This window comes from Prunus persica, chromosome G4 (assembly GCF_000346465.2).
Source record: "Prunus persica cultivar Lovell chromosome G4, Prunus_persica_NCBIv2, whole genome shotgun sequence".
Classification (NCBI taxonomy): domain Eukaryota; kingdom Viridiplantae; phylum Streptophyta; class Magnoliopsida; order Rosales; family Rosaceae; genus Prunus; species Prunus persica.
This window is the reverse complement of record NC_034012.1, coordinates 11,483,830-11,495,626: the sequence shown is the minus strand read 5'-3', so window position 1 is coordinate 11,495,626 and position 11,797 is coordinate 11,483,830. Positions and strand designations below refer to the sequence as shown.

At 33.9% G+C, this 11,797-nt stretch overlaps 1 non-coding gene across 1 annotated transcript; it reads right to left on the bottom strand.

The window, feature by feature from the left end:
- Positions 8,811–8,882, bottom strand: TRNAC-GCA. Its single transcript has one exon. It is a non-coding gene; the product is annotated as a tRNA-Cys (tRNA).

The window sequence follows — 11,797 nt, the reverse complement described above, 5'->3', positions numbered from 1 at the left end:
TATATCTATATATAAAGCAAAAGACAAAGAATTGTAAAACATTCAAAATATCAGCAAATGTCATTGGTAATGCAAATATTAAAAATTAAAATTATTAATTAAATGAGGATAATATGGTAAATTCACACTTTTTCATATTAAAAAAATTAAAATTAAAAGAAAAGTCAGATAATGGATCCTATTTTTACGGAACACAACTACCTATTATCTTTTTTATTTAAAATGTTTATAAAAAAAAAAAAAGCATCTCTCAGATGCAGAAGCTCGTGTGGAGAGGATAATGTAGAATATGTAACAGTTTTTACTTAAAACCCTTTTATCATCTCTCATCCTTTCCCATTGCAACCGTCTAACTGTTATTATCAAACGGTTTGCTAATTTGGTTGATATTTTGCATGAATGAATCTTGAAGGATGACTATGAAAATGAACAGTTTCGATTATCATAAAATATTGCAGAAGGAGAAGGAGAAAGAGAAAGTATCGCATTCCAAGAAAGGAAGAAAAAGTTACTTTAGAGTACAATAGTGATAACTTTTTGGTAATACGAAATATGATTATAATCCTCCAAATTCCAGAGGTGAAGGGGGGATTGTTAAGCAAAGGTGCGAAAGGACTGGGGATGGTGCCCATGCTGAAAAGATTAGCATGTTTTCAAATCCTATGCTACGATAGGTAAGCTACTAAGCTTGATCAAACTGCTCTCCCTATAGCTGAAAGAAAGACATAGCCAGTCCTGTCTTGTCACAACCTGTGCATCCGGATCCTCCACGTAATGAACAAAGTCCTTCTATTCCCCACCTTTGTTTTTTTCTCCGCATCATGTCTTTTTGGCAGATGCTAACACTGTCATTTCCAAAATGTAAGCATGTTTAAGATCCTCTTATTTACATATTATCCTTCAATTATTAGTACGTAGCCATTGGCATTTCACAATTAGTATGTGTTCATGTAGCACCTTGTTTGTGAGAACCTGACACAAATTATATTTCAAGCTGTTCATGATTAAAGTGGCTTGCTGTACGATGATTGGACTGAAGAATCAGAATGTGTTATGGAACTGAAGATTCATTTGTGTGAGAGAAGTGAGCCTTAGGGTTGAAATTGGAGGAGAAGGCAAGGGTGCATGCACATTTCTTAAGATTCATTTGGTGTATCTTTCTTGTTCTTCCTTTTAAATCCCACGATGGTAGGTGTGGTGTTTGTGCCACCATCGAAAGGGCCAAAATTTCACTCACTTTTTATACAAAATGGCCCGCCTTACTAGGTTTTGCCTATTTGGCTCCAATGTGCCGGACATTAAAGATGAGATAGGGATCGCCATAGGTCAAATTCATGTATTACGAATATATCTCCATATATTATTATGTGAAAGTGTTTTTCAAAATGATTTCTCAACGTTGGATTTGACCTGAAATTATTTCTCAGCGTTGTATGTTTATATCTAAGATATTTCCATTCCATGCCATCTAAAATATGAAATTCATTGGAGCTAAGTAGTTAAGTGCACACATAACGTTGGACGTAACGAAGAATGAACATAGAAACGATCTCTAAATTATTTTTTCATGTTTGGTAAGCCCAGTATGGAAAATGGTTGCATGATACATGAGAAAGTAAGGGAGAAAGTGAAGTCATCCTCCCAACTCGAGTTTTGTTTTCCCTTATTATAGAAAAGTTTGGGAAAATTGACCAATATTAAATGTACATTTTTCATGACCATTTTGTCTCTATTAACAATTTGACATTACAATATATAATTAAATGCATTCTTTTTTTATTTGATGTAATATGAGTATAATTGAAAAATTATACAAACTTTTTCTTCCATTCATACTCAAAACAAACATGCGAAATAAAATAAAGTGATATCTTACGGTTACTTTCCTGGCATTACCAAATATAGAAAAAGAATCTTATATTTTCCATTCATTAAAGAATAACACGAAAAATAATTTTTCCTCAAATCCATCCCTCGAACAAAACGAGCATAATTGTTTTGTTGTGTTTGTTTTAATAATTGCGAGAGAGAGAGAGGGAGTGATCTTTGGTAGTCCCCATTCGTTTACTAGGAGCACCAATATTCGAGCCTTTTGGAAGGTGAGAAACTAATTTATCATCACATGACACAGTAATAGTGTAATAGGGTGGAGGGCAGATTGGGAAATTAAAGAAAGAGAGAAAGTTTGGAGTCTCAGAAATAGACACGTCAGACATTTATTTATAAAAAAGGTAGGGTTGTGGAACGCGGGGGCAGACAGTACTAGGGGTAGCAGTCACATATAAGTTAGAAGAAGCCGGGTTCCATGCAGCTTCCTCCTTTTGTTTTTATGCTCGTCAATTATCATCAATTTTATATTAATTAAGGTGATGATTGATGAGGCATTTACTTACCTTGGACACATTCTGAAATTCTAACCCACTCATATCATCACATCTATAAATGATAAACGTAACGAAAGGATACTGCTTGATTCTTTATATATTTCTGGCTGTGATTTGTCCTTTGCATTGTTATGGCGTGATTTGTTTGATTATCAAAATGAGATAAAGTTAAAAAAAAATCAAATCATAATAATATAAATAAAACTCTTATAAGAGAGATATGAAAAATTCTCATAAAGGAAAAGTGAAAAGTTCTCATAAAAAGAGAAGTGAAAACTATACAGATAACCCAAAGAGTTTCTATAACTTATTTCAAACATAAAGAAACAACAAAAAAGAATGGTGGTGGAGATTCGAAGCCGAAACGCATGTGGAGATTAGATGCCGAGATGCAATAGCCTGTGATGGTTGGATGGAAATCATAAAAAAAAAAAAAAAAAAAGACAAATAGGGAAGGATGAAGGGAGGAAGAAAAGAGAGGAGAGGGGAGGAAGAACAATGACTTCCTCCCCCACCTCCTTAAAAATGAAAACGACTATAAAGATGTTTTTTGAGAGAAAAAAAAAATGCTAGGATTTTTTTGAGAAAAATCACGAGTGTGACATGAAAGATTAACACCCCTTCATTGTTTAAAAGATAAAAAAAAAAAAAGCCAATTGTAAACACACATATAAATTTTTGACAAAAAAAGAAAAAAAAAGAAACACACATATTAATTAGCAGTTAATCTTACAAAATAATATTGGAGAGACCATATTTATACATCGCGATGACTCATAAGTATTATTAGGAGTTTTTCATTTAAAGACAACATATATTATGAAATTATATTATTAGGACCCTACAAGTGTGTCACTGGGTTAAGGTTGCGAGTCGAAACAAAAGGCTTCAAATCTTCTGTATCCTGCTCCGTTTCTGTCCTCTAGTAAATAAAACTGTCCCACACATTTTTCTTTTCTCTAAACCAACATTCAAGCACCACATCGATCACAATTAATTCTGATGATAACATATTAGTTTAGAGAGAAAAATAATCACTTGGCGCAGTTTAATGGGGTCAACACTTAGAATTTTTTTAAGTGCGACGGTGGTATTGTTACGTGATATTATTAATTTATATATTAAACTATAGTATTAATGAATAAATACACATGTTATAACACAAGTGAATTAACTATTTAGTTTTAGTAAATTTGACGTAGTGGACGACTAAAAAAGTAAGGAAAATGCTAGAAACCTTATCTCTAACCTTCTTTTTTAGACCTTCTCTCTTTCCCTCATGACATGTGTCATTTTCTTTATACTTAAAACAATATCTATCTTTTGTTTTCCATATTTACCTTTATTTGATGTATTGACTTTAATGTTTACTTCAATTCATTCAAATTTTTTTTTTTTTTACAACTTTCTCTCTCTTCGAATAATCACAAACTTGCAGCCCCATATCCAACCCTCCCTCTTATCATTTTGAGAGAGCTAGACCTTCACATCCGAAACAACATGACATCTCCCAACAAAAAAAAATCAAATCAAAATCAAAATCCATCAAAATCATTTTGTTTATTTCTCATATTAACGTTTGCAACTTTAAGGTGAGATTTTTAAATTTGGGCTGGGCTGTTGTTGGTGCTTGGTGATGGTCCCCAAAACCAAATTTAGTATAATGGCCAATGCTTGCCATGACCTTGAGGGTGTTCTTACCATAGCCAAAACTTGCAGGGCTTGGTTTTTTTTGAAGAGAGATTGGGGGAAGAGAGAAAAAGAGGGAGAGAGAAGGAAGAGAGTATGGGGAGGTGGTGAGGAGAGGGTGGGGTGGAGATGGGTGGCACTAAGGAGATGGTGGGGAAGATGGAGGTGCTGGGCTTGGGGGAAGAAGATGGGGACGACTTGAGATGGGTTTTTTATTTTTATTTTTTAAATATTTAATAAATTAATATAATAATTTTTTCAAAGTATTAAGAATTCTGTAAAATCTATATATATAAAGCAAAAGGCAGAGAACGGTGAAACATTCAAAATACCAAAAAATGCCCTTGGTTAATGCAAACATTAAGAATTGAAATTATTAATTAAATGAGGATAATATGGTAAATTCACAATTTTTCGTATTAAAAAAATTAAAATTAAAAGAAAATTCAGATAATGGGTCCTATTTTTATGGAACACAAATATCCATTATCTTTTTTAATTCTAAAATAAATTAAATTTTTTAAAAAAAAAACCTCTCGCATGCGCGGAAGCGCGTGCAGAAAGGCTAGTAAATAAATAAATAAAAGCAAAGTTAATACATTAAATAAGGTTTAAAAAACAAAAATTAGGTTGTTTGATGTATTAATGACATTGTTTTAAGTGTAAAGAAAATGACACATGTCATTAGGAAAAGAGAGAAGATCTAAATAAGAAAGTTAGAGAGAAAATTGTTAGCATTTCTAAAAAAGTAATCAAGTTGCCATTGCTAACAAAATCTTGTCGCTTTTTGATATTTTCATGTACGAGTATGTTCTCAGACATTCTCAATTGAGGTTTGTTCTTGGTACCCTTTGTTCTTGGATAAGACAAGGCCACGTAAACGGTACAAGCTAATTGTTTTAAACTTTACAATTAACAATCTTTTAATAAACGTATTGTCTTTCGTCTACGAGGAAAACTTATATATTTCATGTTTTATTTCGAGAGATTGTAGAATGTATATGAAATATGGAGGGATTATATAAATTAATTTACAACTTTTTCAATAAAATACAACAGATAATTTAAAGTTATACACTGATGAATAATTATTGTGTGATATTAAAATATGAAAGCTTTAGAAAAAAGAAATATTAGTACTAATCTTCGGACCTCCCATCTCATTCCACATAAACTAGCTTAGCCTACCAAAGAAAAAAAATCATCAATCATATTATTTACTCATATTATAACACGAGTGAACTGATCATACCAATAACTTTTCCAAATTAAAAGCCACATGCAAAATATGAGACGGTGGTGCATATGGGCATGTGAATGTGTTGTAATTCATGATCGACAGTTCAACCACACTCACCAATCAACAGGTCCAGTCCAGAGAAGTTTCCTTCTCCGGTATGCTTCTTCCTTGGTGTGATAAACCAAGTAGCTATAACCTAGCAAATGAAGACACTGACTTGCCACTAGAGTACTCATAACTACGAAAGAGGGGCGTCACGTATATAGGCTATGTAGGGTAAGGGTACCCTATAAGGAGAGACAAGAATTCTGATGCTTCTGAAAAGAATGTGGTCCAATTTAAGGACTCGGTTGTTTGGGCTATATAATTAAATTTGGCCTCTTATATATCAATGTCCATATGCTTCCAATACTACAACGTGTCCCGAAAGATTCCTCAACTGAATCTTCCTTTATATATAGATTTATAATATAAAAAAATCATAAATGGTTTTTGAGATTTGTCAAATTATCATTTTTGGTCTTTTATGTTTTTTTATGATATTATTAGTAGTCTTTTATGTTACATCTCACACATCAATGTGATCTCGCCGTCACGTTCCATCAAAATTTTCCGTTAGATTGCTGACGTGGATTAAATAATGTTTTAAATATTTTGGGTTTTATCACAAATAGTCCCTAAGGTTTGCGAAATTATTACCTTTAGTCATTGATATTTTTTTAATGACATTATTGGTCCTTGTGTTACACCTCACACATCAATTTGATCCTATCATGAGATTTTGTTAAATTGTTTACATGACACATGTGTGGTGCACACATGGCCAATGACAAAATGTCAAGTGGATCTAAATGAAGAAATGTTTTATAAAAAATAGTTTAACATTTAAAATCTTTTAAAAAAAGAGAGAAAAATTTCAAAACATACATAATTTTATTCAAATTCACTGGGTATGTTATTAATGGACATGTAGGCGCTCCACATACATGTCGCGTCAAATCCGTTAGGTTTTGTTGAAAAACCCTAAACTCTTTAAAAAATAGTTTATAACATTTAAAATATTTTTTTTAAAAGAGAGAAATTTCAAAACATAATTTTTTTATATAATTCAAATCCACTTGAAATGTTATTATTGGATATGTAGGCTCCACATTCGTGTCATGTCAAATCCGTTAGGTTATATTGAAATTTTCATTAATTTAACAAAAATTTCAACATAACATAATGAATTTGACGTGACATGTTACATGTACAATAATAATATTTCACATGGATTTGAATAAAAAAAAAATTATGTTTTGAAAATTTTCTCTTTTTTTTAGTAATTTTTTTCTAAAAGATTTTAAATGTTAAACTATTTTAAAAATATATAAAGGACCAATAATGTAAAAAAAAAAAAAAAAATCATAAATGATCAAAGATGATAATTTTGCAAACCTCAAGGACCATTTGTGATAAAACCTAAAATGTTTAAAACATTGTTTAATCAGCATGGCGTCCATGTCAGCAATCTAACTGAAAATTTTGACGGAACCTAACGGCGGGATCAAATTGATGTGTGAGGTGTAACATAAGAGACTAATAATGTAAAAAATATATATATATAAATGACCAAATGTGATAATTTGGCAAACCTCAAAGATTATTTATAATAAAAACCCTTATATATATAATTCAATTAAAAAATTTATATAGAAGACACTCTTGTAGTTCTTACCACGCATTATATTTCAACTGTATTACTGTGTGGACCCAGCAATATGTACCCTTTACAAAATTACGTCAATAAATGTAACTTTCTGCCGTGCATGCAAACCATCCATGTCTAATATGTAATAATTTCATTGACCCAAAAAGAAAAAAGTGAAACAAACTTTGACGGAACTTGACACTAAAGAACTCACGCGGTGCACAGGTAATTAGACAAATTCGTTTTTCAAGGATCAGTTTGACTAAATCGGTAACACATCACTAAGTTAGTAGAAAAAACTTATATGAAACGGGAATATAACTATTTTGTTATTCTCAATTAATTATAAATTTTAATGTAGAAAAATTATTATATGTGATATGTTGTGATTGGTATAGGATAGCAAAATAGTGCTATCCTCCTTGTACACACGTGTTTCTCCTAAATTAAGGCTAAGTGTAAAATTTACGGATAAAAAAGTAATTTACTCTAATTTCGTGTAAGTTTTTTCGGCTTGAAGTTATGGATATGTCTTGGTGCTGGTGGTGAGAATAGTCAATCTCTCTCTAAACTTTCGTGTAAACAAGAAAAAATCAGTTGCCTGTCAAACGTCATTGGTACACAGCATGGGTATATAATAGCTAAGCAAGCATCTTCTATATATTTCAAAGGTGCCAAAGTGACATTTAATAAGGGGCAGATCCCTCCAAACCCGAATTCAATTGAGAACATACAAAGGGATAAACTGAGCATATTATGTAAGCAGATTTTATTTTTCCTGGGTTATTTTATTTATTTATTTAAAATATTTTTTTATTAAGATGAACGATAACATATTAAATTCATACACACTACATTAATAGTATGACTCAAACCCATTTCCGAATTAAGTATACATCAGATTTTCAATTACAGAGCGTTTATCGTTATTTGGTCATATGGAAATCAAAATCATTAATAACATAATTAACAAACTTAATAGAAAAGAGACTGCTTAGCTTACTCGAAAAAGAAATGAAAGAAAATAAAATCCCACATGCTACTTTGCATGCGTTTTGGCTGTATCAGGCCTCGATCTGCACTTGATATGAACTTGTTTGGTAGCATTCAAATGCAGCTTCCTACTAAATCTTCTACATATCTAGAGCGTTGTCTAGTATTCCGTACTACATATACATATCTAGAACATATAAGGGAACAAAGTTTAGGAATATATTATTTGATTGACACTACTTTTTTCTTAATAAAAATATTATTCTTCAAAAATAACAAACACAAAATAATTTCAATAATATTACGAAAATTTGCCCACCATATCTCTTCAGTTTTCTTTGAAAGATTATATGTTTGAAAACATCAATGAAATACTATTACATTAATTTTTGGGCATTTTATTATTTTTCTTAATTTATGCCTTTAGTTTCATGTCATAAGATATTATGATGCATTTAATTTTGTTAATAAATTAGGTATAAAAATTAAAAAAATTATAGAATAAAAGGGCCCAACGGGGAGCAAACCAGTGAGCTCTTGATTGCAGTCAAATGCTCTATCACTGAGCTATGGACCAACCTTGCTATTAATTTTATATTTTAATAGTTTTTTTTTTCCATTTCAAATGAAATATTATTACATTAATTTGTGGGCATTATATTTTTTTCTTTAATTTATGCATTTAGTTTCATACCATAAGAATAAGATATCATTATGCATTTTCTAAAAAAAAAAAAGAAAATAAAAAGAGAGGATATTATTATGCATTTAATTGTTAATAAATTAGGTAGAAAAACTAAAAAATTATAATAGAAGGGCCCAACCAGGATCGAACCGGTGACCTCTTGATCTGCAGTCAAATGCTCTACCACTGAGCTATGGACCCATCTTGTTAATAATTTTATATTTTAATAGCTTTTTCCATTTCATTTGGCTATCAAAATAGTCATCATACCTCATTTTTTGTTATATAAAAAGAAAAAAAAGCGAGAAGGGTTCTCCTTTAGTAAAAAAAGAAGGAGAAATGCATAATGATGATGATGATGATTATTATTATTATTATTTATTAGTATAGTTGTAGTCTAAACTATATGAGAGAAGTATTTCTCACACATACACAACTATGATGCCGTAGAAATTCGAACATGAGACCTCTAGTCTATAAATAAAGGCCCTTTTTTACTGGACTAGATCCCATTAACTCATAATCATTATTTTAGAGTGCAAACTGTTGGCGTGACTTGTGGATATTGACTTACTTTCCTTACACACTAAGAATTCCTATTATAATTGTAATTGATTTACTTTAATTCCAGATTTCCTACTGCAAATAGATTTAGGAATTTATTATTTACTTGCCCATTCAGGTTTCGTTGTATTATAAATATGACCTCCTACAAGGAGAAGAATACACAGAAAATTCCCACAAACAAATATTCTCTCATAGTTTTCATATTTTAGCATGGTATCAGAGCGGCGATCTTGGAATTGCTGACTCTAGTTTCAAACCCCCGCCGCTGCTATGGGGGTTGATGATTTTTTCAACCCTCATGGAGGTAGCACCACCGACTCCTTCTCTCATTCTCCACCAACCATCATTGGGTTGAGTGCCCAGATGGCTCCGCTCCTACAGATGCAGACTTTGACCCTGAACCCGATCCAGAATCAGGATCCTTTTTTGACGACCCCGACCCCGACCCTGACTATGACGACGACGACCCCGACCCCGACTATGACGACGACGACCCCGACCCCAACCCCGACTATGACGACGACGACCCCGACCCCGACCCCGACTCCGAAGACGACCCCGACCCCCACTCCGATGATGACCCCAAACCCGAATTTGTCTCTGATTCAGACCCTGATCCCAATTTCGACTCCGACTCCGGCCCCGACTCAGGCTCAGATTCCGATCCCAATTCCTACTCAACCTGTATCCTATGCATCTTCCGCTGCACAAATTATGACTTCTAGACTAACGACCCCGACACATGGACTAGATTGCGCATATTGTGGTGATCCACGACACACTTGCGAGACTTGTTTTAAATCGCATGGCTACCCCAATTGGTGGGCTACTCTTATAGATCGAGGACCATGCAATATGACCAGTAATGGTACTGGTTATGGATTCCATACTTCCGATAAGATTGATTCCATGAGCTGGATAATTGATTCCGGTGCAACTGATCATATGACGTTTGATCCTGATGATTTTCTGAATACTACACAACCTCGACGAACCTGTATTGCAAATGCCAATGGTGTTACTTATCCTGTGACAGGGGCTGGCACTGTTGCACTCTCATCCTCTCTCACACTGTCTAATACTTTACTTGTTCCATCTTTATCCACTAAATTATTGTCAGTTAGTCAGCTTACTGAACAATTGAATTGTTGTGTACTCATTTACCCGAGTTTTTGTTTGCTTCAGGATATTCACACTAAGGAGATTCTTGGTCGTGGTACTAAGAGAGGGGGGCTATATTATGTCGATGACTTCAGTCCCGGCATGGCTAACAGCGTGACACATCCCTTTGATAGCAAACAAAAGCAAATCTGGTTGTGGCACCGTCGATTGGGACATCCTTCTTTTAGTTATATGAAGCATCTTATACCAGATTTATTCTCAGGTTTCAAGGACTCTGACTTCACATGTGATACTTGTATTTTGGCCAAGAGTCACCGTGTGCCCTACCCGTTGAGTACGAACAAGTGTACTACTCCATTTACGTTAATTCACTCTGATGTCTGGGGACCTTCTCCTATCACTGCTCCTTCTGGTGTTCGATGGTTTGTCACATTCATCGATGATTGTACACGGATGACATGGCTTTATTTGCTGAAGAATAAAAACGAAGTGTTTTCCTGTTTTCAGTCCTTCCACAAACAGATGAAAACTCAGTTTAATGCTCAAATCCAGATTCTTCGCTCCGACAATGGTGGAGAATTTGTCAATCATGACTTTCAGACTTACTTCCAACAACATGGAATTATCCATGAGACGACTTGTCCTCAGACACCACAACAAAATGGTGTTGCTGAACGAAAGAATCGACATCTTCTTGAAACCGCCCGAGCACTTCTGATTGGCGCTCATGTTCCTCGCCATCACTGGGATGATGCTATTGTCACCGCAGTTCATCTGATCAACCGCATGCCTTCTAGTGTACTGACCTTTAAAACTCCCTTACAGGTGCTTGCACAACACAGACCTCTGCCTTCTGTTTTGGTACTCACACCCCGAATCTTTGGATGTGTGGCTTTCGTTCATCTCCACAAAAATCAACGTAGCAAACTTGATCCATGTGCACTTCGTTGTGTTTTTGTGGGTTATGCCACTCATCAGAAAGGCTACCGTTGTTATCACCCTCCTACCCAACGAACCTATGTCACTTTGGATGTGACCTTTCTGGAATCTGAGCTGTTCTTCCATGACCCATCATCCAATTCTACACTTCAGTGGGAGATACGAAGTGAAGAGAAGAATTGGAGCAACTTGGAAAATCAAGAAATTCTCCTTTGTACAGAAATGATTGATCATTCCGAGTCTGGAGCACGAGATTACTCTCTGTCGAAAAGCGACCAATCGCTCATTCATAGCGATCAATTGCCTGACCCACCTGATCCACGCGAAGATATTTCTGATCCGAGTCTCACACTTACAGACAATACAGAACAACAAGATGAAGACCCCCCCTCTAACTCAACAGTACCAACAGACCAATCTCTTGAGAATATCCTTGAGGTAACTACTCCTACTAGACTTGTGCATTTAGATGATAAAACTATTGGATA